Source organism: Globicephala melas, chromosome 15 (genome assembly GCF_963455315.2).
Source record: "Globicephala melas chromosome 15, mGloMel1.2, whole genome shotgun sequence".
In the NCBI taxonomy this organism is placed as follows: domain Eukaryota; kingdom Metazoa; phylum Chordata; class Mammalia; order Artiodactyla; family Delphinidae; genus Globicephala; species Globicephala melas.
Window position 1 is genome coordinate 47,315,419 of NC_083328.1, and position 27,737 is coordinate 47,343,155.

General features: G+C 45.4%; 1 protein-coding gene across 2 annotated transcripts in view; it reads right to left on the reverse strand.

Annotated features, from left to right (window-relative positions):
- Positions 1-27,737, reverse strand: part of ISM1 (isthmin 1) — a 90,759-nt gene that overhangs the window by 37,030 nt on the left and 25,992 nt on the right. The window contains exon 1 of one of the 2 annotated variants that reach the window (XM_060285444.2): positions 23,860-23,917. The exons of the other annotated variant lie outside the window; for it this stretch is intronic. The gene's annotated coding sequence lies outside the window, so the exon portion shown is untranslated. Of the gene's footprint in view, positions 1-23,859; positions 23,918-27,737 lie in introns of those variants that run through there. 2 annotated transcript variants of the gene reach the window in all.

Sequence of the window (27,737 nt, forward strand, 5' to 3'; positions counted from 1 at the left end):
GCAATCCTGGCAAAGGATACGGTGGGTGCAGACTCCCTGAGGCCTCCCAGGGCCTGGCGCAGAGGCCCAAAGGCTATCAGAGCTGGAATGGAGTGGATGTTAGGCTCAGTGCCAGTCTGCTGTCTTAGTAAGCGATCACTGAGTAAATAATACAAATGCTAGGCCCAAACCCAGACGTCTGGACCCACCAGCCTTCGGTCTGAAAGCTTTCTATCCTACTGTACTGTGACTTTTCCATTAGGTCCCCACTTCCCCACTGGCATTCTCTGGGTCGTCTGGAGTCTTGCTAAGCTTTACGTGTGGGGATCGCCTCCCTGGCTCTCATCGGCTGGCCCTGGATGCCCCTGGGAAAGCTCTGTGAAGATGTGCTGAGAAGAGAAAACCTCTCATCGGCAGACCAGGTACAGTTTCTAAGATAACAAGCCCAGGCACTTTGTCATTCATGTCCTTTCTCCCCAGGACATCCCTGGCCCAAGACCAAGGATGCCCAGCAAACGCCCTTAGCCCCTGCTGCGCGGACTCGCTCATTTTGGCTGTCCTTGTGACCAAGGTGGATCACCACGGCCACATCAAGGTCAGCATGGCCACAGTGGACAGAGTTGCCAGCTGGTCATTTGACATAGGAGCGAGCGAGAGAGGGAGGGGTTCTTTGGAGAACCAAGTCACAGGGGAAATTAGGGCGATCAGCTCGAGGGGGACAATCAAGGTGTGAAAATGGGTGATGGGTCCACCTTTGGAAGAAGCGTGCTAAGTAAGCATCATTGTCCCAAGTCTGCAGCCAGCCACCTGCCCTGTTCCACAAACATCAACCAAAGGCTGGAGTATGAAAAACCGGGCTGATGTGACCACTTCCAGAACCTCCAGGAGAGGCACAAGCTAGTACCAAATTGTGGCTGGCTTGGACAGTTTTAGTGCTTTTTTTTTTTAAGGCTGTGGTAACTATTCCCAGATTAACACAACCAGGCAGACTTCTTGGAGGCAGATGGGATGGCAAATTTCTGGAGGGCAAAGAACAGGCCGTATCTACAATCTCAAACCCCACACCCTCCAATTCCACAAGCTCGGGGGGCACCCAATAAGCACTAGTTGATGATAATGATGGCCATGGGCCTAGTTAGATTTTGTTTTAATTAGGCTCAGGCTACAGGCCTCATTACCCCTAATGTGGCTTTTATGTGGGATTCTAACGAAAAAAAAAAATCCAAGACTCTTATATTGAAGATATTAAAGAAGATATTATTAGCAATGCTTTTGGTCTCATAGACTTTGAACAACAAACAACAAAGATTATAATTAACGTCACTGCAGCCTCTCTCCTTAAAATATATTAACAATATAGCTAATTAGCAATATGTCCTCATTTGGGGCTGGACATCTGCATATTATTATCGACAATGCTTGTTTCCTTTTTCCAGATTAAAGGCAGCCATGCTGCACCCAGGCATATGGCCACACTCCTTCCACATTAAAACACTCCATATTCTTCTCCCCACGATAAACACACTTGGGGCTTTATCTGTGTTGGGCATCGATTTTTGTCTGGAATATTTCCACACGTCTAAAAATAAGTTCAAGAATGCCATGGGTGGTATTTCAAAGGGAAGAGCAAAATTTTCCCTGTTTGGAGAGAAAGAAAGAATAAAAGGGTCCTCTGATTATCTTTACACATGACTAGGGAGCAAGTGCTCCCAGGAAGAGAAAACCAGGAGAGTGAACAATGTGAATTTCAGACAGGAAAGCCTGCTTTCTCAGTGGGTGCGCTCGTTCTTAGGGCTTGGGAAGATGGCAGAGAGATGGTGATCACAGGAACGGAAGCAGAGGTGGCGGAGGCTTGTTCAGTGCAGCGTTGGAGAGGAGGAACCAGGATCCATGGGGAGGTCCTCGCACTGCTGAACACACCGATGGTGAGGTCAGCCACCTTCTTTCCTCTCTAGCGGTGTGTGAGGGTAATCACACCCCTTCAGGCAGCAGGAACAGAGCAAATATCCGTGGCTCTATTTTATGGCAAGCATGAACATGCAATGCCCCTTTGCAGGAAAGTACAAATTCCTGGCAGAGGGAAGTGGCCAGAACTGTGCTTCAATCTTTGCTGTCGGATCCTGAAGACAATCCTGGCAGCTAGTGACACAGGCACGTCGTGTTTCAAGAATGCAGGAGTGTTTCATCTTGGTTGGGAATGGAGCCCTCTGTTGAAAGTCTGACTAATAGCTGAGAAATCTTCTGTTATGGGGGCAGAATGTATCAGAAGGCTGTTTACTCTAGGGCTTGGGAGTGACCTTGCTTATGATCTCAGGCGATGCTTTGGAAGGAATGAAGAATGGCCGACTCCTTGCACTTGGGCAGGGAGCTGGCTCCACAGGGGAAGGGGCCGCTGGTGTGTGTCTCCCACCCCTGTGTTTCCTTCTTGATCGAAGTCTCTTGGGGCCGGCTGACAAAATGGAAGTTAACGCCCCACTAGCTCGTCGTCTCCGATACTTCTGTAAACAGCTTTGATCTTGAAAATGTGCGGATTATTGGTGATTTTTCAAGTTGTACTTTCTCCACTGCTGGCAAAGAAAACAGAGTGAGAACCACCCGGGCCCCATTTCCTTTATGTCCTGTTAGGCTAAAGAATGAACAGAAACGAGACGCAAATTATTCTTTTAAGTCTAAGAAAACATGTGAGAAGTAGAGTCCAAGGCTGGAAAGCCAATTTGGCTAAAGAAACCTTCAGCCATCATCTAAACCATTTCTGCCAACGGAGGGGGATGGAGAAATGGTATTTTCCGGACTCCTTCTCCGGGCAAATGGTGGAACTGCCTAGAAGGGACGCGTGTATAAGTTCTCTTGGGGTGTGAGACAAACCTGCTCCCCAGTAAGCTGAGGGAAGATTTTGTCTGCTGAGAGGGGTACTTGAATTTGAGGGCGGCACTAACTTGCTCAGGGCTATAGAGAACAGGTGAAGGGTGGCCACCAGGGGGCTTCAGCCACGTGGAGCTCAGCCTCCCCTCTAAGTCCAACTTTGAGCAAATATTGAATGAGTGTGGATTACTGTGGATTTTTCAAACTGTGCTTTCTCCATATTTGGGAAGTAAACAGAGCGGTAGCTATCCAGATCCTTTTCTGGAGCCCAGTTTGAAGAGGTACCAAATTATTAGCGTGCCTAAATGGCCTAACTATCTAAGTCCTCCCTTGACCAGAGGGAGAGTGTCAAACAGGACAAGGAGACCCTGGCGGTGAATGCCCCCTGCAGTGATTCTGCGCCTCCCCACATGGCCTGGGGGGCACCCAAGGCCAAGGCAAGGCTGGTGTCCGCTGTCGCGAGGCAGAACCTGGAAGACAAGTCAAAGGGCAAAGATTGGAAGAGTTCAGACTGGCCTGGGTGGGGGTTGGTGGCCTTGGGGACCCTTGCCCAGCTTATTGTTTTAATTAAGAAGATGGATTTCTCTCAACACGCAAAGTTAAGACCCATCACTGAAACCTACCACAGATCTTTCTGCTCCAAGTACCTCTAAACTAGATTTTAACGGGAACTGGACCTTAACCTTGGAATCCTAGAGAAGAGTTCAAGTTGTTGAGGAAGGGTCCTAGGATAGGAGGTATGAGGCCCAGTCTATGTCTCAGCATTGCCCCTACCTAGTTTTATAAGCTTAGGCAAGTTCCTGTACCTTTGCACCTAGATTGGTAGGGTTTGCAAAAACGTCCTCTATCTGTAAATATCTATGCTTTGGGTAGTTGTCTCCTACACTGCCTTTGCATCTGGTCATGTGACTTAACTTTGGCTGTTGGATAAGCAGAGATAAGTGTGTCTTAGAGCTTACCTTTTTTTTTTTTTTTTTAATTGCTCTTTGCAATCTCAAGGCCTGGGCTAGCCTGTGGAATGAGGACAGACATGTGGAACAGAGACGATCTACCCCAGACTGAACAGCCTGCCAATGACCAATCGCTCAAATGGAGACCATCCTAGACCATCTGGACCCAGCTGAGCCGGTCCAGACTAGGAAAGCCACCCAGCTGACCCATGGAATCGTGAGAAATGATAAACAGTGGTGGTTTTAAAAAGCTAATGAATTCAGAGTGGTTTGTTACATGGCAAAAGCTAACTGATATCAGTTAGCAAAAGCTAACTGATAACGGGACCTCAGTTATTTCTTCTGTAAAATGGGTGTGGCGACATAGGATGGGAACTAGAGAAAACCTCTCAATCCATCTAGTTCTGACCTCCTAGGACTGGAAGCCTCAAGAGACACTTGTCCTGGAGAAAGTGTTTTCTAACAATTAAAGAAAAAAACCTGATACCAAATGCTAAAAACATCAAAATGAGAGTGGGGAAATTAAACAAAAATGTGATGGTTCTAAATGCATGAAGTGCAAATACTATCTTCAATGTCGAGCACGTTTCCTTCTTTCTCCCATCCTTCTACCTGCTGACTCAAAGCTGGGTCAAATCTGTTGGAAAACATCCCTCTGCCTGCTGCTTCCATCATTTACATGTGCTGCTCTGTTAACAGCTCCAAGGTCAGTGTTTCAAAGATTCGGAGCTGAGACTTAACAATTCTCCCTCACACTTTCATGATGCACCTGTATGGCTTTGTTGGCTCTCAGAAACTAGTAATGCTCATTTATTAGGGAAACCCTACTGACACTATAAAACAATTATAGAGCCATCATAGAGCAGCTATAGCCTGGGGTGAAGAGAAAGCTGTACACCACCAGGCCCGGTTCCCTTTCCCACCTGTCCGCACAGATTGTTCTTATTTGGACTCCTGTCTGTTCTCCTCCAGGGAAACTGTTTGATCCCTGCTTGGAAAGCTGGCAGCTGATGTGATTGTGGGCCCTGGACTTAGCTTGGCTAATCTTCCTCTATAAATGGATGGAGTTTTGCTCTGTTTATAGAGTCACTCAACAAACACTTTCCGGGCATCTACGGCTTGGCCAAAAAGTTCCTTCGGTTTTAAAGTAAAAATAAAAGACACGTTCTTCATTTTCACCAAGGACATTATTGAACAACGTATTCACTGTTTTGTTCCACTACCTTCTGCCATTTTTCAGGCAACTTCATAATTCCATCTTCCCAAAACTTTTTATCTTTTTGAGCAAAGAACTGTTCCAGTTGCCTTTTACAGTCTTCCAGGGAATTGAAATTTTTTCCATTAAAAGAATTTTGTAAAGACCTAAATAAATGTAAACTGAAGGTGCAATGTCTGGTGAATACGGCGGATGAATCAGAACTTCCCAGCCAAGCTGTAACAGTTTTTGCCTGGTCATCAAAGAAACATGCGGTCTTGCGTTATCCTGATGGAAGATTATGTGTTTTCTGTTGACTAATTCCGGACGCTTTTCATCAAGTGCTGCTTTCAGTTGGTCTAATTGGAAGCAGTACTTGTTGGAATTAATCGTTTGGTTTTCTGGAAGGAGCTCATAATAGAGGACTTCCTTCCAATCCCACCATATACACAACATCATCTTCTTTGGATGAAGACCAGTCTTTGGTGTGGTTGGTGGCAGTTCATTTCGCTTGCCCCACGATCTCTTCCATTCCACATTATTGTACAGCATCCACTTTTCATCGCCTGTCACAATTTGTTTTAAAAATGGAACGTTTTCGTTATGTTTCAGTAGAGAATTGCATGCGGAAATACGGTCAAGAAGGTTTTTTCGCTTAACTTATGTGGAACCCAAACATCAAAGCGATGAACATAACCAAGCTGGTGCAAATGATTTTTAATGCTTGAATTGGATATTTGGAGTATGTCGGCTATCTCCCGCGTGGTGTAACGTTGATTGTTCTCAATTAATGTCTCGATTTGATCTCTACCAACTTCCGACCATGGAGCCTCGTCCAGAGAGAAATCTCTAGCACGAAACTTCGCAAACCACTTTTGACATGTTTGATCAGTCACAGCACCTTCTCCATACACTGCACAAATCTTTTTTTGTGTTTCAGTTGCGTTTTTACCTTTCTTGAAAGAATAAAGCATAATATGCCGAAAATGTTGCTTTTTTTTCATCTTCAATATTAAAATGGCTACACAAAAATTCACCACTTTTGATAAGTTTTTTTTTAAATGCACGCTAATATGACAGCTGTCACAATACAATCTAACAAAATTGTTTCGAATGAAGTTAAAGACAACTAAACGGTACCAGAGCCATCTTATAGAAAAAACCAAATGGATGTTTTGACCAACACAACACTTTGTGCCAGGTGCCTTGCTGGGATGAGACAGTCAACAGCATACACCTTGTTAAGAAAAATGATCCAAAACTTGGAAATAAAGCAAAAGGATGATTGCAAGTTGATTAGTTCATAGCAGGACATAGTATGACAGGACTGTCCTACTTTTCTAGGAGAATGGACCTTTATTTCACTTATTATTTACTATTGCTTAGGGCCTAGGGTAAAAGTTACATGCTAACTTGGTGATTTTCACCCTGTAGAAATATAAAATTTTTGGGGGGGTCTGGTAGAAAAAATAACTCATTAAAATTTCTCATCACAAGGGAAAAAAATTGAAAGTATGTGAGGTGATGGATGTTAACTAAACGTACTGTGCTAATCATTCAAAATACATCATATATCAAATCATTATGTTGTACACCTGGAACTTATGCAATGTTATATATCAATTATATTTCAATAAAACTGGGAGAAAAAGAAACAATAACTCAAAGCTTACTGTTTTATTGCCCTATAGGACATTAACCAGTTTTGCTTCTAACTTGCAAATTTACCTTGTCATGATTTTCCCCACTGATTTTATAAATATCTGTTCCTCACATGCTCTGAACTAGAATTAGCATGTCCCTAGTTCCCTCACTAATTAGTTAAATAAGGCTTTGACATGTATTCATTTTGTATGAGACATTTTTAACATTATGAAAATCATATTTGGAGAAGGTTTTGTCTTGAAGGACTTCAGACTCCAGTGGGGAAGTTAAGAAATGCTTACATATAAAATGCCAGGTAGAAAGTGGGAAATTCTCTAGGAGTGAAAGAGTTCAGCGTCAGGAAGTGAAATTATCCATACTTCTAATTATGATTCCACAACTCACCATCTACTGAATCTTTAACAATCACCACATATTCTTCTTTCTTTTTCTCTAAAAGACCCGTATCTATCAATAGATACCGGTCCAATGCACTAACAAGCTGAAATAAGTAAGGAGAAGAACGGTTTGTGAGCAGGACTTTTTGTGGGGTTCTCCTTTTACTGGGGAGGGCAGAAGGCCAAGTGTCAGATGGCAGAGGGCACACCCCCCCTCCCCGCTTTCAACCATTTTATTACCTCCCTTCCCCCATACAATTTCCTACTCTGACCTTAGAGAAACAAAGCACCTACTAGTTTTTTTCTCAACAAAGATCATTCTTCCACTAGAACTCAGCTGAGCTTCAAGGAAAGAGAAGAGCAAGTTTCTCAGGGGCTTTCTTTTGGGGATGGTCATGAAAGGCGGGGTGTGATACAGCATGTACTTACATGTTACTACTCTCCCCAGGATAAACATCACAGTACTAGGGTGTATCCATCTGAATCTGGGCAGCAAATGGATGGCACTGAGGTATGTATGGGTGACCAAGGGAGCTTAATGAAGGAACAATTGACAGATGTCTGGACAAAGAGGCTGGGAACCACCAAAGATGCTACAGTATGGCCAGGAAAGCCAGTGAGATCTTACACTCCCAGGCCTGAAGAGGCAAGGAAAGGGAGAGGTTACTGTTCCCCAAAGGGAGAGAGAGGTGTGGCTGTGTGTGTGTGTGTACGCACACGCACATTCAGGCCTTACCAAATACTGCAACCTCCCTCTCCTCTTCCTCTCCTCTCTTGCCACCTTTACCATTGGCCAAGTCCAAACAGAAGCTCAAGAGCAAGGGAGCCCATTGATGGGACACATTCCAATCACACATCTGAGGCACAAGTTAGGATGGAGAAGGGTGAAAGGTGGATCTAGAGAGGTGGATGGAAGATACTGAGCACACAGGACATGTCTGCGAGGAACCACACTATCACTCAGGCCAGGCACTGGAAGTTTAATCTTCACAACATCCCTTTGAAGGAGACATGAGCACCCGTGTTCCAGGGAGAAGGAACTTGAATCCCAGAGGCCCCTGGATGGCAAGTAGGCACCACAGCCCCGTTCCTTCCACTGCACGGTGCTGTCCTAATTTCTCTCCTGGGGGTGTTATTTAGAGTAAAAGGATCTGCAGCCTCCTTGGAGTTCCCATCTTCCCCCAGCTGCAGCCCTCGCCCAGGTAACAGGTCCAAGAGGCCTGGTTCAGGCACACTGGCCTGCAGTGCACTGTTGATTTAATCCTCAACTCCGCTCCCCTACTTTGTTTGGTAGGGGGGTCCTGGCCACATTTTCTTAGGAAAACTCCTACCTAGATACCAGTCCAGCCCAAAGCTGTTGGCTTGTGCAGGCTGATGACTTCGCAGGTCCAGTTAGTGCTGGTCAACAAAAACGGTTGGTATGACGAGGCTGAATTACAATAATGGCAGCAAACTTGTGATGGAAGAAGACAGGAATGAAATGGCACATAGCACTTCATGCAAACATTATGGGAGTTATTTCGGTGGGCCAGAGAATGGAGAAAGTAGGTCACAAAGAGCCAGGCTCCAAACTATCGCTTTGGATATTAGCTTTTGGGGTCATCACATTCCTCCTGAGATTTGCTAAGCATTTGGGGTGAACTTTGAAAGTGACAGGGACCCAAATGGCTATCCACAGTAGAAGGTATAAGGAAGGTGTATGCATACAATTCTAGTTATAGAATGAAATGTTATCAATGAAGTTCTCAAATGAAATGTTGAACAATCCAGATAAATGATATGATTCTATTTATATAAAGTTCAGAAGCAGGTAAAACTAACCGATGTTGTTAGGAGTCAGGACAGTGGTGACCCTGGGGGTGCTGGTGACCAGAGGGGAGCCCGGGGAGGGGGATGTCTGGGAGGAGTAGCCATATTCTGTTTCTTGATCTGGCAGGTGGTTACATGAGGTGTTCGCTTAGGGGAATTTGTTGAGCTGTACACATATGATTTGTGCTCCTTTCTGTATGAAGACGACTTATCTACGGAACTTATATAACTACCAAAAACACAAGGGAAAATAAAATAGAAAGGGAATCATAGAGAAATGGCAGTTGGCGAGGTCACAGAGATTTCTTAAAGACACCAAGCTTCTGTTACTGCTATCTTCTGAACAATTAAACGATGCAGGAAAGTATGGTATTTGAAACACGAGGGCCTCCACTCCGCCCATTGTTTCCCTATGACCTAGTGTTCTCACCTCTAAAATGAGGAGCATCTCTGTAATAAAAACACTTCTTTTCTCCCCTTTATTATCCCCTCTCCCATTGGTCTTTCCTAGGACTCACTCTTACCTTGTTATCTTTTCTCTTGAATGTTTTCTTCTCAGGCCCAGCTCCCACCTTCCCTAGTCCAAACCTCCACCTGCACCTCCACCTCCACCATCTTTCCCAGGGTTGTCCCATAGTCTTGTCCAAACACTCTTTATGGATCATCTCAATCAATGTCTCCCGAAGCTCCCCACCAGATGGGTACAATTATCCTCACCCCCATTGTACAGATGAGAAAACCAAAGCTGAGTATGTTACCAAAGTCACCAGCTCCTAAAGGGTCCAGTGGGGACTGACCATGACTGTGAAATCTGGCCGACAGGCAGGTGCTGATGGGGTTCATGCTGGACCAGTGGAGAAAAGGGAAAGCAGCCTGTGTTGGCTGAAGCCACGGGAAAGAATGTCGATACATCTTTCAACCACCCCAGTGTCAAGAGTGGCCAGGATACAGAGGGAGGACCTAGACGCTGGCCTCTCTCCAAAGAGGCCCGACTTCAGGAAGGATGGGGAGGCTGGTGCATTAGTCTTTTGAATTTTAAAGCCATTTTCATCTCTACAATCCACATTAAAATATAGCTAGTCCTGAGAATAGTTACACCAGACCTGCCAGGCAGGAGCAGGACACAAGGTGGGTCCCAGGATTCAATGCCCCATCTTTACAGAACATGGTGCAGGGGTTCGTTGGGCAGGGGCGGCACATGAGAGGGTATCTGGCCTGGCCCCGGGATACAGGGTTCCTGCCTCCCAGCCTGGTGCTCTTCCTATTGAACTGGCTGCTCCGGCTGTCCCATTGCCCTCCACGCTTTCCCAAGATTGAATTACAAAACGTTAGCCTTTCCCTTTAGAATTGCAGTCACACCCAAAAATCTGGACCTCACTAAATGCTCTCTGAGTGAATGGATGGATGGATATCCATCCATGGTTGGATGAAAAAACAGAATTTCAAAGCCTAATGGGTGTGGGCACAGCTGACTCCCTGTGGTTTCATTCAGGGCCACCATGCAAGTGGTGTAATCTGTGCATGGAAGAAAAGAGTCTGGTTGGGGGCAAGTAGGGGTTGAAATTGAGACTGGAGGAAGGGGTGCTGTCTGCCCAGACAGAGTGCCTTACTGTGTAACTCATATAGAGGCTAAGAGGTGCTCATAGATGCCTTTGGGTCAAACCTCTCTGTCTCCTCTAGCTGCAAAGACTTTCTTTCACTTGGCTACATAGAAAACTCCTACGCATCCTTAAAAACCCTGTTTAGATATTGCCTTCTTTGTGAAGCTTCTCTGAGCTTCAGCAGAATTAGTCTCTCCTTGCTCTGCATTACTTCCCATACCTTATACATACTTTTTTTAAATTGTATTTTTATACGTTATTAGAATTTTTTCATTTTTGTCCAGTTTCTGGCTAATAAAGGCATACAAAAAGTGACTGAACTGCAAACTCAGCTGCACAAGGGGTAAATTATATTAGCCATGTTAGCTTCTTCAAGTCCATTCATCCCTGCTGACAGCACAAAGAATGTTTTGTCTATTTCTGAAAGTCTTCTGCCATCGCCCTAGTCCAGGCTACCATCATCACTTTCTCCTCTGTCTTTCAAATCTCAGCTTAAATATCACCTCCAGAGAGGGAGGGCTTCCCTAATCATCTAAGTAGTGTCTCTCCCCCCAGACAGTTCCCTTCCATCATTCTGCTTATTTCCTTTCTAGTATTTATCACAAGCCAAAACGTTTCCATTTATAGGCTTTCTACTTTGTTGTCGGCTCCCTTCAGAGTGTCACCTCCTTGAAGCAGGGATTGTGTCTGTTCTGTCACTTCCATGTCTTGGCACTTAGCCCAGAGCCCGGCACAGAGTAGGACCTCACTGCTGCCCTCTGAATGAATGGATGGATGGATGAATAAATGGACAAACAGGATTTCAAAGTCTGATAGGCTAGGCACACTTTATTCACCCTACATGTCTGGAACCACATCTGGGTCCTGGGGTGTGGGAATGAAGAAGGTCCCCCTGGCTTGGTTCCTGGCTTGGTCTGCACTTGCATGGTGACTGCAAGTCCTGGCACAGTCACTCCCCCCCAAGTCATGTCATGAGCAATGCCTGGTGCCTCCCTTTGCCCAGAGAGAGAATGTGGAGACGGCGCTGGGGGTACCAATGGTGACAGATGCCTGGGTGGGACCAATTCACCGCTCAACACCCAGCCAGTGCAGCAAGGAGCAGCCCTGGTGGAGGTCAGGGGACAGTGAGATTGGGAAGCAGGGGACGAAAGGAGACTCTGAAGGAGACAAAGCACAGGGACCCAGGTATTTTGCTCTTTGGAACTCATTTCTGACCCTGAACATTCTCTGAATCTACTTGCTTCTCTTCAATATCAAATAATTCAAAGACTTTATACAGATGTATATCTATATACGTATTTATTGATAAATGCACATTCTTATGTGTACATAAATATCTATTTGTGTATATAACCATGTATATAAGTACGTATATGTGTATAAGTATACACACATATTTATACATACACATATGGATAGGTGTGCTTTAATTTTAATTTTTAAGTTAAAGATATCCCAAGTAGCCCATTCTCTCCTAACCCAGCTCAGAGAAACTATGGTAATAATGCAGAATTATCACTTTAACGTAGTGGTTCTCAGAGTGCCATCCTCTGAACAGCAGCATCTGGACACTTGTTAAAAATGCTGATTCTCAGGACCCACCATCACCCTGCAGAATCAGAGTCTCTGGGGTAGGGCCCAGTAGCCTGTGTTTTAACAAGTTCTCCCAGTGATTCTGACGCAGGCCAACGTCTGAGACCCTCAGCTCAAACCAGGGGAAGACGAGGAACGGGCAGCGGAGCAGTAGTTAAAAGCTATTCTTCTGAGGGTCACTTTGGCAAAGGGAAAGATTTCCAGAAAACGAAGGCTTTCAAAGGGTTGGTGTACTTTTTTTTAGGGGAAATGTAAGCAGGGAAACAGCAAATGAGCCCCAAGCAGCAAGTCTAGCCTGGGGAGACCCTCTGAGCAGTCAGGGATCCCCCCACGAAGAGGACACTGTGAGGGGAAGGGCAGAGCCCCTCGCCCTCCAGGGTCCCTGAGTCAAGTGACATTCGACACCAACACACAAGGTGAAGAGACCAAGCCCCGAAGATGGAGGGTGAACCACACAACTCGACTGGCTTCCCGCCTTCCCCGGCATCCGTGCCTTCCTGTCTCATCACGCTCGCTTGGGTAGCAAGCGCCCCCCCATGGGGCAGCAGAGAGTTTCTGGCTGATTTCTCCCTCACTGTGTGTCTGTCTCCGAACAAGCCGCATGGGTCCGTGGGGAAGGACAGGCTTGTGTCCTGATCGGCAACTGGATAAACTTTTCTAGCTCAGGGGGCTGGCAGAGGATTAAACAAGGCCTGGAAGTGGGCCTTCAGGCAGGCCTAAGAGAGAGAAGTTACCCATCAGTTTATGAGACATGTGGAAGAGAGATGGTGGGAGATAGAGAGTCGGACAAAGAGTTTCTCCAGGTGCCCCGATGCCACGTGCCTGTTCCCATGGTTTGCAGATGACTCCTTTTTCACCTGAGAGCTCCGTGGTGCCCATCAAGCCCTTCCACCCGCAAACCCATTGGCAAGGATCAATCAGAGTCCATCCAACTCCTAACTTGCAGTTTTCTGGGAGATTTAAGCAAAGACTCGTGTGAAGTTGAAGAAGCAAAATCTATCTGTCCCCAACACATCCACATCAGTCACCGTCTAAGCCAAAGGTTCCTTCTTGAAGGGAGAGTGTTCATTCACCAACTTGCACACCTGTTCCTGGTCCTTCAGGGTGATCTTCCGGCAAACAGAAGCCTGATGGACGCCTTCACCCTGGGGGTCTGAAGTCCCCGTGGGCAGTGTCCACTCCTGCCAGGAATCCACCCCTACAAAATGGTCTCTTCAAACAAGCCACACAGGCCCCAACTGGAAAGGCTCATGTAGCGACCAGAGCTTTGCTCTCCGCTAGCAAATTTATCCCTCGTTCATTGACAACTCCATGTGTCTGCTTGAACTCCAAATCTTTCCTATTCACTCTCCACGTCTGCACACAGAAGCACTGGTTTTAGATAGAGCCAAACCCATTTTTAACCAGAGCCCTGGGTATTCAGTCACTAAAAGCTCCAAACACCCTCCCCAGGGCCTACAGAAAAGGCACGCTGTCGGCAGAAAGTTCTCCACCGTGGCCCATTTCATGAACTTATGAATGGCTTCTTTCAAAATCCTGATTTTGAAAGCAGCCTCCAGAAGGTCAGGAGACAGTTTGTTACAAGTGGATCTGTTCCCTCTCTGACCAAAGGAAATAGTTTCTAGCTTTTCCAAAGAGAAAGGAAGCATCTTTTGCCCGGTCCTGGTTCTCTCCCTCCCTCACACCTTGCTCTCTCTCTGCCGGATCATGATCTCAGGCCTGAAGCCCCAGGAATAGAAGATTCCTGTCCTCGGAATCCTCACCCCCTGCCCCAAGCAGAATTTCGCTCATTCCGGGTCTTGAAGAAAGATTCCCCGGCACACGTTTGATCTCTTCACGCTCCGTTCTCATTAGTCCTTCACACTCTCCATCACTTGGAAAAATACAAACAGCATGCTTCGGTTTTAAGGTTAAGAACTGACAGTCTCCATAAACATTGTTACAGTAAAAGCCGACTTATCCACTGCCAGCATTCGGTGTCTGTGGGAGGGGGACGTGGAAACCCTGAGCATCAGAACAAGAGAACAAGTGCTGAACGTCCAGCTGCTGGGTGAAGGATGCCCCCATGGTGTGGCTGCCAAAGACCTGCGTGGATCCATCCCTGGAGAGTTAAAGGATTACAGGGAGAGACAGGGAAATTCAAGGAGCCGGGTAGCTCAGGTATAAATTCCTGACCTATGAAAAACACAAAGCCATCAATGGTCCTAAGTTATGAGATCGCAAAAATTAAAAGTGGTCCATGAAGAGGTTATACAATCATTCTCAGGATGCTATAAGTAGGAAGAAGCAGAGGCTGAAATAGATGGAGGCAAGGAAGACCTTGAACTTCTGCCACACTCCACCCTCAACCACGTCAAATATTTACGTGCTGAAATCATCTAATTAGCTGGGATTTATTTTGATGGTGTGTGGGCAGATGAGCATCAGAAACCTTATTCACTTACTCACTTATTCATGCAACATATAATTACTGAGAGCCAATTGCTCTGTTCCAAGTGCTGGGAATACAACAGAGGGGAGACAGGGACAGTCCTTGCCCTCATGGGGTTTATAGTCTCCAGTGGCAGTTCTTAAACTTTGCTCACCTCCTGATGTCCAGGTCACACCCCACGCTATTTAAATCAAGGTGTCTGGAAAGGATCCAGGTACTAGCACTTTTAAAAGATCCCTAGGGGATTCCAATGTGCAGCAAAGTTTGGGGACAACATAGGAGTTTTAACTGTGTCGACATGATTGGCCTGATCGGTGAGCAAGGAAGCCTGGCCCACGGCAGCTCCTCCTCATCTCTGTGAAATGACATGTGCCGCAAAGACTGCATCCTAACATCTTTAGTGCAAGGGCAAAATTCTCTGTAAGCTCAATCCTCTCTGAGCTCTTCCTAGGGAGTTTCCTAACTAAAAGGACTAGCCACATCCTTACACGCTGGTAGGGAAACTTCCTTAATCCAAACCCCAAATCAGGACACATTACCCTGCAGCTGATATGATCATGGTATAAAATATTTGAAACCCAGGCCATCCCAGAAGCCCTAAGTCCCCTGGTTGCTGTATTGACAAGGTCGTTTCATGGTATGAATCCTGGGAGCAGACTCCCAGCAGGCTTAAATCACATGATTTCTTTGTTAAGTTTGAAAAAGAGAACTTGCTTCTTAAGCCTTTGCCTTCCGTTCTCTCTGAGCTTTGATATCCTTCAAGTGACCAATGGAAATCCATTATAGACTTTCTTGGACCTACTCCTGGATTTTCATCAATTTAGAAAGGAAATGTTACAATAAGTCTTTTTTTTTTTTTTTTCTGGAAGTCCCCAGGAATTTTCAAAAATGAGAATAAAGGAAAAGAGAAAGAAAAGAGGAGTCTGCTTTGAAGTTGCAATGACCACACGAGAAAACAAAATAAAACAAAACAAAACAAATATGGATCTTGAGAAAAATGTTTTAGGAGAAGGACGTCCCCCTGCTTCCCATCGCGCCTTCTTAAGGGTGAAGTGGTCTCCACTCAAGCCACCAGAGCTGCCAGTTGGCTAACTCAGCAGCATTCCGCTATAGAGATTAAAACCAACTTTATGATTGTGGTGCAAATAATAAAGAGCCTGGCCGGATTTCCTTCCAAAATGAAAGCTCATTTATTTTCTGAGGTGTATGATTTGGTTGTAAATGCTTCCTTTGGGCCAAAACATCCCAGATTGGGTTTTTGCCTGGAACACATCACTGCTTTGCTGGGGAAGAATGGACTCTGTGTGGTCCCTCCGTGTCCACCCACTCGGGGCATGGAGGGGTTCAAGCAGGCCCGCTCCTGCTTCACGTCTGGTCTGGTGGCAGCAGTCTAGGGGACAGAACCTGGGACGGGGAAGCAGGAGGTGCTGCGCCTCGACCGGCTGCACCCACTCCCAAGTTCTGGTCCATCTGTGAAATGGGCTGGTTCACCGCTGGCTCCCACTCAGGCCTGTTCCCATCCCTCTCAGTGGTGGGGAGAGTGGAAGAGTCTTAGGAGCCCTGTTCCCCGTGAGACTTGGCTTTTCTTCCAGGTCTTTGCATCCTTATTTTATTGCTCTTTTCCAAAAAGATCATCCTAAAAACATCCACCCAGAAATGACTAATATTTGGATAAAGGCAAAGCCAGCTTTTTTCCAGCGCTCATGGGCTTGCCACACGTACTTGGGACCAGAGTTTGGCCCATGGTGTTAAGCCAATCTCACCCAAATATAAATAGCTTTCTCTCATATACAAGCAGATTAAGAAATAACAAGGTTTGCTACCATTTTCATGTTTATCAACCCTCTCCCTTACATCATCTACTTTTAACCTGCCTTCCATTTGCATCTTCATGTCAAATTCAAAGCCAGTGCTATGCTTTGTAGATGAACATATATTTATTCCACAGTTTTTTTTTTTCTTTTCCTTCCAAACAGCTGGTAATGCAGAACAGGAAAACATCTTGTGGGATCTAAGGGATGGCATCAAAAGTCATCATGTGACATCCCTTTAGGATATCAGAAGTTTTTCCTCTAGCACTGGGATTGGGTGAAGGAGGGGGAAAGAAGTGGGCTGAAAGGGGAAACAGAATCAGTGCAGTTCACCCAGGGAGCATGAGAAGAACAGTGGTAGAAATTATTAGGGTTACGGGACATGGCTCAAGAGGTGAAGTTCAACGGTGTCGTGTATCATGAAGTCACCTGCCAGGAAATGATGGAGCATACTTTCGCTAAACCTGAGATCCTCCTGAAACAGACCTCAGCAGTATGTCAGGCAAAAGGTAACATAAAAATAGCTTCCTATGGCGTGTAGATGTCTCACTGCTAAGATGAATGATACACCCACTTGTCAAAATTATATCTAATTTGCCAATTGGCCATGGCCACTCTGAGTCAGTTCATATACCAGCTACACAGTTCATGCTCAGCTTTTTGGATAATCACCTGCTACTGGACATCAGGCCCCTAATTCAAGTGGAGCAATCAGAAATGTTCTTGAAGGAGAATGGAGTGAAGAAATGTTAGGGAATAAAGGTTTCTGACGATTCATGTACAAAAAAAGATTCTAATATGGACTGGGCAGCCACAGCCTCAGTCTCCGAGTAACCCAGCAACTCGAGATAATTCCTTCAGCACTTTCAGCCACTGCCATAAGCAACACATCGCCCACCTGCAACTTGGAAAATCAGATTCACACAGTGTTTGGAAACCACAATACTGACACAGGATGAAAAAGTTGTAGAGGAAATTCTGACTTTCCTCAGTGTCAGATGCACAAAAGCAAGGAATTCAAACCACGCCTGCTGCATGAATGTCAACTTTGCACTGTGGTTACAGGGTTTTATTCTAGGACACACACATCATACTGCAATAAAAGAAAGGCCAAGAGCGACTTCTTTTTGAAAACCATAATTCTTTCCTACTTCACTACCTTATGTCAATACATCTGAGCCTCTGGGGCTGTAAGTCACTTCCTGTCGTGGTCAAGTTTCATTTCCTCTAGAAGCTTTCAATCCTTTTCACAGTTCCCAGGTGCAAAGATGACTTGACTGAAAGTCATTTTGAATTCAGAATGTTGCCCACAGAGTCTGGACAGTGGGGTTTAAGAAATAGTTATCCCTGGGCTTCCCTGGTGGCGCAGTGGTTGGGAGTCCGCCTGCCGATGCAGGGGACATGGGTTCATGCCCCGGTCCGGGAAGATCCCACATGCCGCGGAGCGGCTGGGCCTGTGAGCCATGGCCGCTGAGCCTGCGCATCCGGAGCCTGTGCTCCGCAACGGGAGAGGCCACAACAGTGAGAGGCCCGTGTACCGCAAAAAAAAAAAAAAAAAAGAAATAATTATCCCTCATGCATTAGTCCCCCTTTTAAATTATTCTTCCTCCTGTGAACATGCATGCACATGCACACACACACACACACACACACACACACACATCAACAGGCACATACAGACACACACCAACAGACAGACAGACACACACACACACCACGTTCCTGACAAAAATGCCTGTGGTTCCTGCCAAGGCATCTGGCAAAGGGATCCTAAGTCACTAGAACGTTCCTGACCTGTGCAGGCTACGAGCTGCATGACACCTTACTTCATCTCATGGTCAGAAGTGAATCAGGGGACAGCAAGAGACATACAAAATGACATTTTAAAACATGATGTTTCCTCACATTGCTTTTCTGGGTAAGTTGAAATGGTTAATTCACAGAAGAACAAGAATCGCAGATCCAGGCCCTCCTCCTGCCCTGATGGTCTTTTATTTATTTATTGAAAAAAAATCTCTGTTCTACTCCACCTTTGCCCTGGAATGGTGAAAAAATCAAAGAGTAGCATATTCATTACAGTGCAGGGGTTGCTGAGTGACTGAATTGTTCCATTAAAAAATCAGGTCAAGTTAGATGGTTTTACATTTAGAAGAAAAAAACAAATATGAACAGAGAAGCCCAAACCAGTCACTTCCTGCTTATAGGCCAGGCCACTGGGAGATTGGGCGATACCTTGGAACTCGGCAATTTAATCAGGGCTTTGCCGCTGTCTGCTGTTAGCAAATAGGTAAACCTTCCAGGTCTCAGTTTCTTCATGTATAAAATGAAAATACCAATATCCACTCCCCAAATGTGGGGAAGGCATTTTGGAAAGCACAACACTAAGTGACATATCTGATTTTACCAAAGAGGTGCTATATGCCAGGGGCTACAGTATATGCCGTGGGGTATGAAAGAGAAGTAAGTTACCATCCTGTTGCCTTACTCCATTTTGGAAGGCAGAGTGGGGAGTAGGGATGTTTTGTATCTTTTTTATATACACATATATATGTATATATACATATGTATATATGTATGTATATATACAACTATATATACACATATATCTATGATTGCATTGTATAGATTTAGATAGATAGATAGATAACTGTATATAAGGAGGAATGGAACCCTTGCTTAATGGATGTACAATGCTGTAAGTGTTCAGAAATGAGCCATTTCTACGTCGACAGTCCACAGGAAAGTTTCTGTGGCTTGTTCAGAATTTTTGCAGCTGGAAAGAGGGAGAAGTTAGTTGTAGCTTGAGCAGAGAGGCAACAGAGCATGGGGAGGGCACAAAGTCTAGTAAGAGTCTAATTTGGCTGCAAATACAGCCTATAAAGCAAAGGGCAAGAAAAGTTGATTAATTCCAGATACGCAGCTCCTCAATACATGTTTTTAGGCAAGAAATGGGGTGGGGGGAACCACTGGACTTCTTAAGCAGGAAGGGCAACAACTTTTAAGAAGATGAAGCTGAGTATTTATTATATTTTGATGAGTATGAGAAGAGAGACACTGGAATTGAAAAGGAGATCAGAGAAAGTAAAGACACAGGTCGCCACGCCAGAGAGCGAAGGGGAATTGTCACTATCGGGACAACAGAAATGGGTAGGGACCGATGTCTGTTTGGAGGCGAGTATGATTCCATCTCCTGGAATTCACACCTTTGTGCAGTTCACTCCCTTTGAGTGTGGGATGGAGCAAGTGACTTGCTTCTAACAAACAGAACGAGGCAAAAGTGATTGGAGGTCACTGAGATTAGGCAGCAGAAATCCATGGATTTCATCTTGCTAGTACTCTCTGGCTCTGATGAAGCCAGCTGCCATAGTTGGGCTGCCCCATGGAGAGGCCCACATGGCAAGGAGCTGAGGGTACCCTCTGGCTAACAGCCCTCAAGAAAATGGAGAAAACGGAGTCCTCACCCAACGAGTGAGCTCGGAAGCCAGTCTTCCACCAGCCACACCTGGACATGACTGCAGCCCCATCTGATACACTGGGTCAGCCTGGGAGAGGCCCTGGACTGGGGGTGACCAGCTAAGCTGTGCCCCAATCCACAGAAATTCTAAGTGTCTGTTTTTTAAGCTGCTAAATATTGGAACAAGGGACAACCAATACAGGGAGGAAGATACTTAACTGACCTGGATGTTGAGGAACAGATGCTCTCTGAGATTAAAATCCCAGACTCGTGGGCCAAAGTTGTACCTACTCTTTCTTCTAGACTTTGTTGATTTTAGAAACTTTTCATAAAAAGAAACCTCTCCACCACCCCTTTCTTTCACTGTTTCCTAGGGCTGATTAAAGAAACATGACTTGGTTTTCAATTTCAAGCGACTCAGAGGGGCATTCAATAGAAAAGCATCAGGAAATTAATGCCATACACACCAGGCAAGGCAGATGCTTCTGAAGCTGACACGTAGGTGAAGCACACCTTTCCTTTGTACACATCTTACACTCTTTTGATTTTACACTGGTATTTGTTTTGGGGGGCCTGGGAAAGGGGGACACATCCTTTCAATATAAAATGACTCATTCCAGAAATGCATGAGTGGCACCAAAATAGTTGAATGATAGTTAAAAAAAACTTGGCCAAGGGATTTTTAAGAAATCTCATTGTCTCTTCATTTATGTTTGAATTATAGACGTATTTAGAAAATATCGTGCCTGTGAACTGTGAGATAAACCTCCATGCTAACCTTTCTATTATGTTTTTTATATGAAGCATAATTAGTTGTAGTTAAATTCTTTTCACCCATTCTTTGCTGTGAGTAAAAGAAATTGAAGAACTGTCTTGCCACATAATTTGTAGAACTTAAAGATATGTAACGTCCAAATAATTAACCACACTCTTTTCATCAGCTAAGGCTGGTTTTGCATGGTAGTGGAAAACAGAGCCTCCGTACTTGAGCTTGACACCTCAGTGAGATGTGCTGAGGGACTGTCACTTGCAAACCAGTCAGAGGTGAGCTGTTCTGAATCATCTGCTCACGTAGACTTTTCAGCCTTTGAAAGGGCGAGCAGATCTTTGCATTTAGTCCAAGACTGAGGCCAATTTTCTCTCTGCCTGAGTTTACCTCGCCTGTCCGTGAGTGAAGGAAAAGAGAAAAGCACCCTGTTTGCGCTTGTTCATAAGTGTTACCTTTTTAAACTGGCTAAGGGGGTATCTCTCTTCCTGACCTGTGTGGGATGAGCCCTGCCTCCACTGCAGCTGTGGTAACAGATAAACATTCCCTTCTGCAAACACCTTGAGCTCCATTCCACTAAAGCAAACCTATTATCTGGATAATTGAGGAAATAAGTCCATCTTTCCTTCAAACACCTGACTAATTCAGGGAAACTGCACCTGCTACTCTAACTGCAGAAATACTGTGAATTTCTAAGTCTTGCACTCCCTATCAAATGGGTTATAACAAGTTCTACCCAAACTGTGTTTTGCTGATTAGTAACTGGATTAATATTCATGGTGCAAATAGATGCTTACAGGTGATGAATATGGCTTCAAATTCTGGGCATGCTTAATTTCTTCCCTGGGTTTTGGCATGGGGAAGGACTAGGTTTTTTCTTGACTCAGGCCTTGTTTTCTGAGAAGTGATGGGCTGCATGGCAGGTAATGGTCAGTTATTGGTCATGTGATGAGAGAACCGAGAGGTGAGGCAGGAAGAAGGCAAACAGATGACAGTCCAGGCCCAGGTATGGTACCCAGAAGTATACATACAAAGTCCTGAAAGCACGAGCCACCGTGAGCAATAAGGCAGAGAGGGCCAATTGTCCACCAAACATAGGCACTCCTGCTCCAAAGTAGAGGCAGCCCCCTGCCCCAACCCCCAGGGAATGAATTTCCCAGCCACCTTGCCTCAAGTATGATTGATGCGGGCGGAAGTGATGTGTGTCCCTTCTGAGCTGATATGGTTAAGAAGACATCAGAGGCTCTATCAGCTCATTTCCCCGGTTTTCAAACTCAATGAGATCCTCATTCCACTACCATTTTCTCACCATCCTTCAGCTTTCTCTTACTTGTGCTTATACAACACATGTTCTTTCATTGTAACCATTCTTTTGCAACTGCCCTCAACTCTCCTTGCCCCCTTCTCTCCCTCTGATCTATTCACCAGCAAAACTTCAGTTCTGGTTGAACCCAATTATTCAACTTCTCTAGGTTAGTGGGCAAGGAGATGGGTGATGGGAAAAATAAAATAGCCCACCTTGAAAACCTCGGTCCATTTTGGATTCATGTTCTCAGACCTCAAGGGAGCACTCAGGACTGTTCCAAAGTCCACTGCCCTTTCCTCAGAACCTCGCCTTCTCCAGTATCCAAGATGGCTGCTTAGTATCTTCTGTCTCCAAATTTCCTACTCTTCCTCACTGCATATTCATTGAAGGAACAGGAGTCACCCATTGGATGGTAATGCTCACGTTCCCACCACTAGGTCTGCACTCCCAGCGGCATCGCTCACCTTCTCCCTCATCCCAGCTGTTACATGGAATGATCATCCCTGCTTCTATCAAAGGCCAATTCCCACACTCACGATCTTGCCTTCTTGAGGAATTTACTCCCCAGTCCTCCTCTCTCTATCTGGCATCATTAATTTCTCCCTTTCTACTGGCTCAGTTTCATCAGCATCAATGATGCCCTGGTATCTCTGATCTTAAAACAAATGAACCAAAACCCCCTCCTTCAATCCCATGTCCATATGTTTCCCCTTCATAGCAGAACTTTCCTAAGACTTTCCTTTAGATTCTATTTTTACTTCCTCACTTCCCATGTGCTCCTTTACCCAGGAGAGGCTGACATCTCGTCCCATAATGCCTCTGAAACTGCTCTCATCAAGCACACCAGCCATGGCCATGCTGCCCACGGACACCTCTCTATCCTCAGCTTCTTTGCTCTGACAACAGCATTCAAAGGGAGGGCTCTTTCCTGAAGGCAGTCTCCTCCCTTGGTTTCTGTGACACAACCCTTGGTTTTCCTCCTACCACTTTGGTCATGACGTCCCAGTCTCAATTCCTTGGTCCATTTGACCACTTCGCTGCTCGTCATCTTCACTTAGACATCCACAAATATCTCAAATGCCATATGTCCAATATAGATCCACTGACATGTACGCCCCGCACCCCCTAAAACTGGAAGCTGTCTGGGACTCCAAAGTCCCGATTCATCATCACATCCTGCTGGCTCTGCGTCAGAACTGTATCTTGCATCTGCTAGCCATCGACTCCTCTCCACCCTGGTCCATGTCCCTTCCTCTCTTGCCTACTGACATGTCTGCATCCTTCCTTCCCTTCTCCACAAAGCAGACAGAGCCGTCACTCAAAATCTCTTGAATGGCTCCTTTCTTGCTGATCTCAAAAGAACAGGCAGATTCCTCACCGTGGCCTACAAGGCCCCACACTCTTCTGCAAGTTCCTAACACAGTGTTCTTCAGTCTCTTTTCTGTCCATCAGTCAAGCTGAAGTCCCTTCCACCTTAAGGCTTCAGTACCTGTGATTCCACCTGCCTGACCTGCTCTCCCCCTTGTTCTTTGAAGATATGACTCTTTCTTATTCCCCAGCTCAGGACTTAGGTGTCACTTTTCAACCAAGTCCTTCCTTGGCCACCCTCTTTTAGTAGGTACCCCCAGGCATTTTCTATCTTTGCTCCCATTTATGTCCTGATAAGCACCTATCACAATCTATAATAATTACTTTATTTATGAATTAATTCTTTTCAATCTCCCCATCTGGAACAGAAGCTTGCTCTCTATTAATCTCCAGCGTCTGGTGCAACACCTGCATACAGTAGGCACTCAGTATGTGAGTCCTGAATGAATGAACGGAATCGTGGAATGCTTACTATACAGTTGGGTCGTGTCCTATACTTATATGTACATTATTTCATTTACTTGACTGCCACCTGGTTGTCTCTGAAATAAGAGACACAATTCATGTTCATTTAATTTCCTTTCAACACCCTTAACAATCAAACAGCAGCTGTAACATGGCAGAGTCTGGGCATCTGAGATGGACATTTGCTCCAATTCCCTTTGGCAAAAAAAGACCATGAAAACTCTTACAGATGTTCAGAAATGGGGTTTTGCAGCTTTGTGAAGGAGGAATGGGGTCAGTCACCCTGGAATGAGTTTTATGGTCTTGGGCAAGTCCTTTCATTTCTCTGGGTTTTTGATTCCTCGTATATAAGCGATGTCAGGACTCAGTTTTCCAGGTTTCTTGCCAACAACGAAATTCTAGGATTTGGTGAGTGTCTGCAACCTGCCTCCTAAGCAGAGCGCCTCACCGTGGTTGTGGGGCTGGCGTTGAACTTAGAGGAGCCCGTTCAGCCCAGAGAGCAAGGCACTGAGCATGTGCGCAGCCGTGTGTAGTGACCCTTGTATACACGAGCACCTGCCATGTGCCCACATATCCTGTCGACACAAAAGCCATCCTAGTCATATTGTAGGACCGAGACAGAAACTTCCAGGGGCACAGCCATAGCCATTCCCTGCCAGCATCCAGCTTTCCTTGGATCTCCAGGGGGAGCCCACAGATGGCCCCCCGAGGTCACTCCAGGCTGAACACGTGGGGTTTTGTGGGCGCCGAATTTTTCTTTTAAAGGGAGTCTGTGTAGTGTTCTGGCAGCTCCCGGCACCCAGGCAGCCCCCACTGCACTGGCAGGTTTCCACGGCGCTTGTATACCCCATCCTAAGTGGCACGAAGAACCCCAACCCAAAGGAACAATGGACACACCCGGGAGCCCTCCGAGCAAAGTAAATTGAGTTAGTGGTTTGAGCAATCTTGGAGCAACCATTCAGAGGCCCAGGGAAAAGATGCGTCTCCTTAATTAGAGGGTAGCTCCTTGAAGCTGTGATTCTGTCTCTTTGTTTCCCCTGTGTTCACATCCCCGTCCTTCATTCACATGAGGATGATGTGAACCATGCTCTTCCTGGCCCCGTGGCACACGTCTCCCCTGACTCGGGGGCCACATCATTCTGTAATTGAGTTTACTGGGTCTGAGCAGGCCCACTTCCCTTCTCTTATTCCCCTCCTTCCCCATTTCTGAGCAAGTTTAAGGCCAAGGATATTGACGTTCATTTTGGGGTTATTGCAGAGCCTAGCACGGGGCAGAGAATACGCAGTGACAGAAGCCCTGTGGGGCCTGGGGACCACACTGGATGGCGCTTCGGGGTGGCGAGGCCAGCGGGGAGAACCTGGAACAGGAAAGCTGCCTGCGCAGGTGCCTTCCAGGGAGCCTGGCTCTCATCACTCCCACCTGAAGTTCAATATCACAGTCACTTTCTTGGGATTCCACGGCCTCTCCAAATACTTCCAATGTCTTCCAGTTGATGCTCATTCTTATTTAAAGGTGAGACTGATCTCATTTCCTAGGTGTCTTTGGAATTGAGTATTTGGCCTCCATCAAAATCTCAGCAGGAAGATTGCAGCCATTCATATGGTTGGTGTGTCTTCCGGAACGTGCCAGCCAGGGGAGCAGAAAGCAAAGGTTCTGCCCAGTCATTAGCCTTTTTCCAGCCAAGTGTGGCGTGCTGAACTTTTCAAGAGTAATGGATTAAACGGAAGGGGAAGCTCCGAGCCAGGTTGACTTGGCCATTCTTTAAAATGCTGTAACCTCCGAGGACGGATTCGCTGCTGTAATAAGTTATCGCATATTGGAAGGTCCGTTCTGGATGGTTCCGCTTGGGCTGGTAATGTTGATTGCAGGTACCTCAGTCTCCACCACCTGGAGAAAGACTCCAAGTCAAGCCAAAGACATCCTTTAAATTATAAGTCATTTTACTTGTATGCTTGGAGTTATTTTCCCTCTATATTTCCCTCTTAGGGAATAAGGTGCTTCATTTTCTGAGAGTCATACAAACAGCTCCATTCCTTCCTCGCCCAGTTCTAGTATGTGTGAATGCTAACAACTCCCTGAGATTTCCGCACCAGGGTGATATAAAGAAATGCTGTCCGTGTAGATATTGGGGGACTGCATCCAGGAACTTAGTCTGGCCTCAGTCCTTAAAAAATGTTTACTCCATGAAGGATAACTTCAAATAAGTTAATGAGTAACGGTATATGAACTTTGCCATTTTGCCCAAGTTGGGCGAGGTGGCCCTCTGATTTGAGGCAGATCCCCTCTCTTGAATGACTTTCCCAAGACCTTGCAGACCCTAGGGAAAGGGTTGGAGCATAAAAATATAACTCAATTAGTCAAAAAATCACCATATTGAATAGAAGGCTCTCAGACCAATGGTTAGACTTTCGGGAGTGTTTGGGCACATGTAACCACAGTGATGGAATGCCCATCTTGCAGTGCTCTCAAAGGTATTCTTTTAAAAAAAAATTTAAGTTACTGCCTCGCTTTATTGTACACGGTGTCCTATAAAGAAGATATATGTTCACAACTGAGCTTTGAAAGAGGACCGTGGGGCCAGTTCCATTTAAAGGGAGTGAAGTCAAGCAGTAAATTTGCTGGTCACTCTTTTCATACGGACTGTATCTTAGCCAGCAGTTGGTCTTTGATGTCATAACAATAGCCCTGGGCTACGGAGGCAGAGGAGGATGCCCCCTAACACTGAAACTAGTCCACACTCATTAAAATTTGGAGACCAGTCTGCAGGGTAGCACACATGAGGGAGCACAGGGAGTGAACTCCAGGCTACCGGGTGCCTTTCTCAGTGAAAAATGGCCATCTCTTCTCAACTATCTACCCTGCCTGCTGCATTCTTTGTTGTATTTTTAATTGAAGTATGATATACATACGGAAAAATGCACGTATATAACCATAGAGCTCAATGAGATTTCACAAACTGAACACACCTGTGTAACCAACACTCAGATCAAGAAACAGAACATTACCAGCACCCAGATGGCCCCCTTGTACTCCCTTCTAGTTACTTCCTTGGCAAGGAAGCCGGCGTCCTCTCTTCCAATAGCGTAGATTAGCTTTTCCTGGTTATTCAACATAAACAGAATTATCCTGCATGTACTATTTTGTGGCTGGCTTCTTCCACTCGACGCTACATTTGTGAAGTTGTACATGCTGTGTGCAGTTGTTTGCTCCTTCCCAGTGTTTACACTTACTGCCTTACTATCCATTCTACTGTTGATTGGCATTTTGGATGTCTCTAGTTTGGGGCTATTTTAACTAGCACTGTTATGAGCATTCTTTTTCCAGTTTTTAAGTCCACAGATGAATACATTTCTATTGGGTATATACCCAGGATTGGATTGCTGGGTCAGAGGGTATGTATATATTCTGTCTTAGTAGTTACTCTGGAAAGACAATTTTCTAAAGTGTTCATATCAGTTTATATTCACTGTGGGTGCTCCACATTCTTGCCAACATCTGGTGTCTTCAGTTTTTGTTTTTGTTTTCAATTTGCCATTCTGGTGGGATAATATAGTGATTTCACATTTCTATCAGTCATATGGTATTAAAAGTTATTTTTTCTATTTTAGCGACCTACCCAGTCAGTGCTCAAACCCCTGTGACAATCACAAAATTAATAAGCTATTAAGATCGTTGAAATGAGACTGGTCCCAACTCAACATGTGGGGAGCAAAGGGAGAAGAGAGAGGGTGTTATAGAACATATCCAAAGTATGAGACAAGTTCTGTCAGAACCAAAGCAAAAGAAAGGATAAAATTCACTGGGGGTACAGGGCAGTCAGAGACTTGGGAAGAATGACAGAGAAAGATCTAGAACCAGAGTCACCCACAAGCTGATCAGATATTAGCAATGTAATGCCATAACCAAAAAAGGAAATATGATACTCCTCTCCACTATGGGAAACATTTAAAAAACCGTGACCACTTGTTCCTCAGAAGACCTTGAGGAAATAGACTTTGTGACACACTGAGGAAAAGGATAATCTGATTAGTCACAAGGAAGAGATTCTCCTGGCCAGCAACCATAATTAGAAAGCAGAATATACAGCTCAGAGAGCTTGTGAAA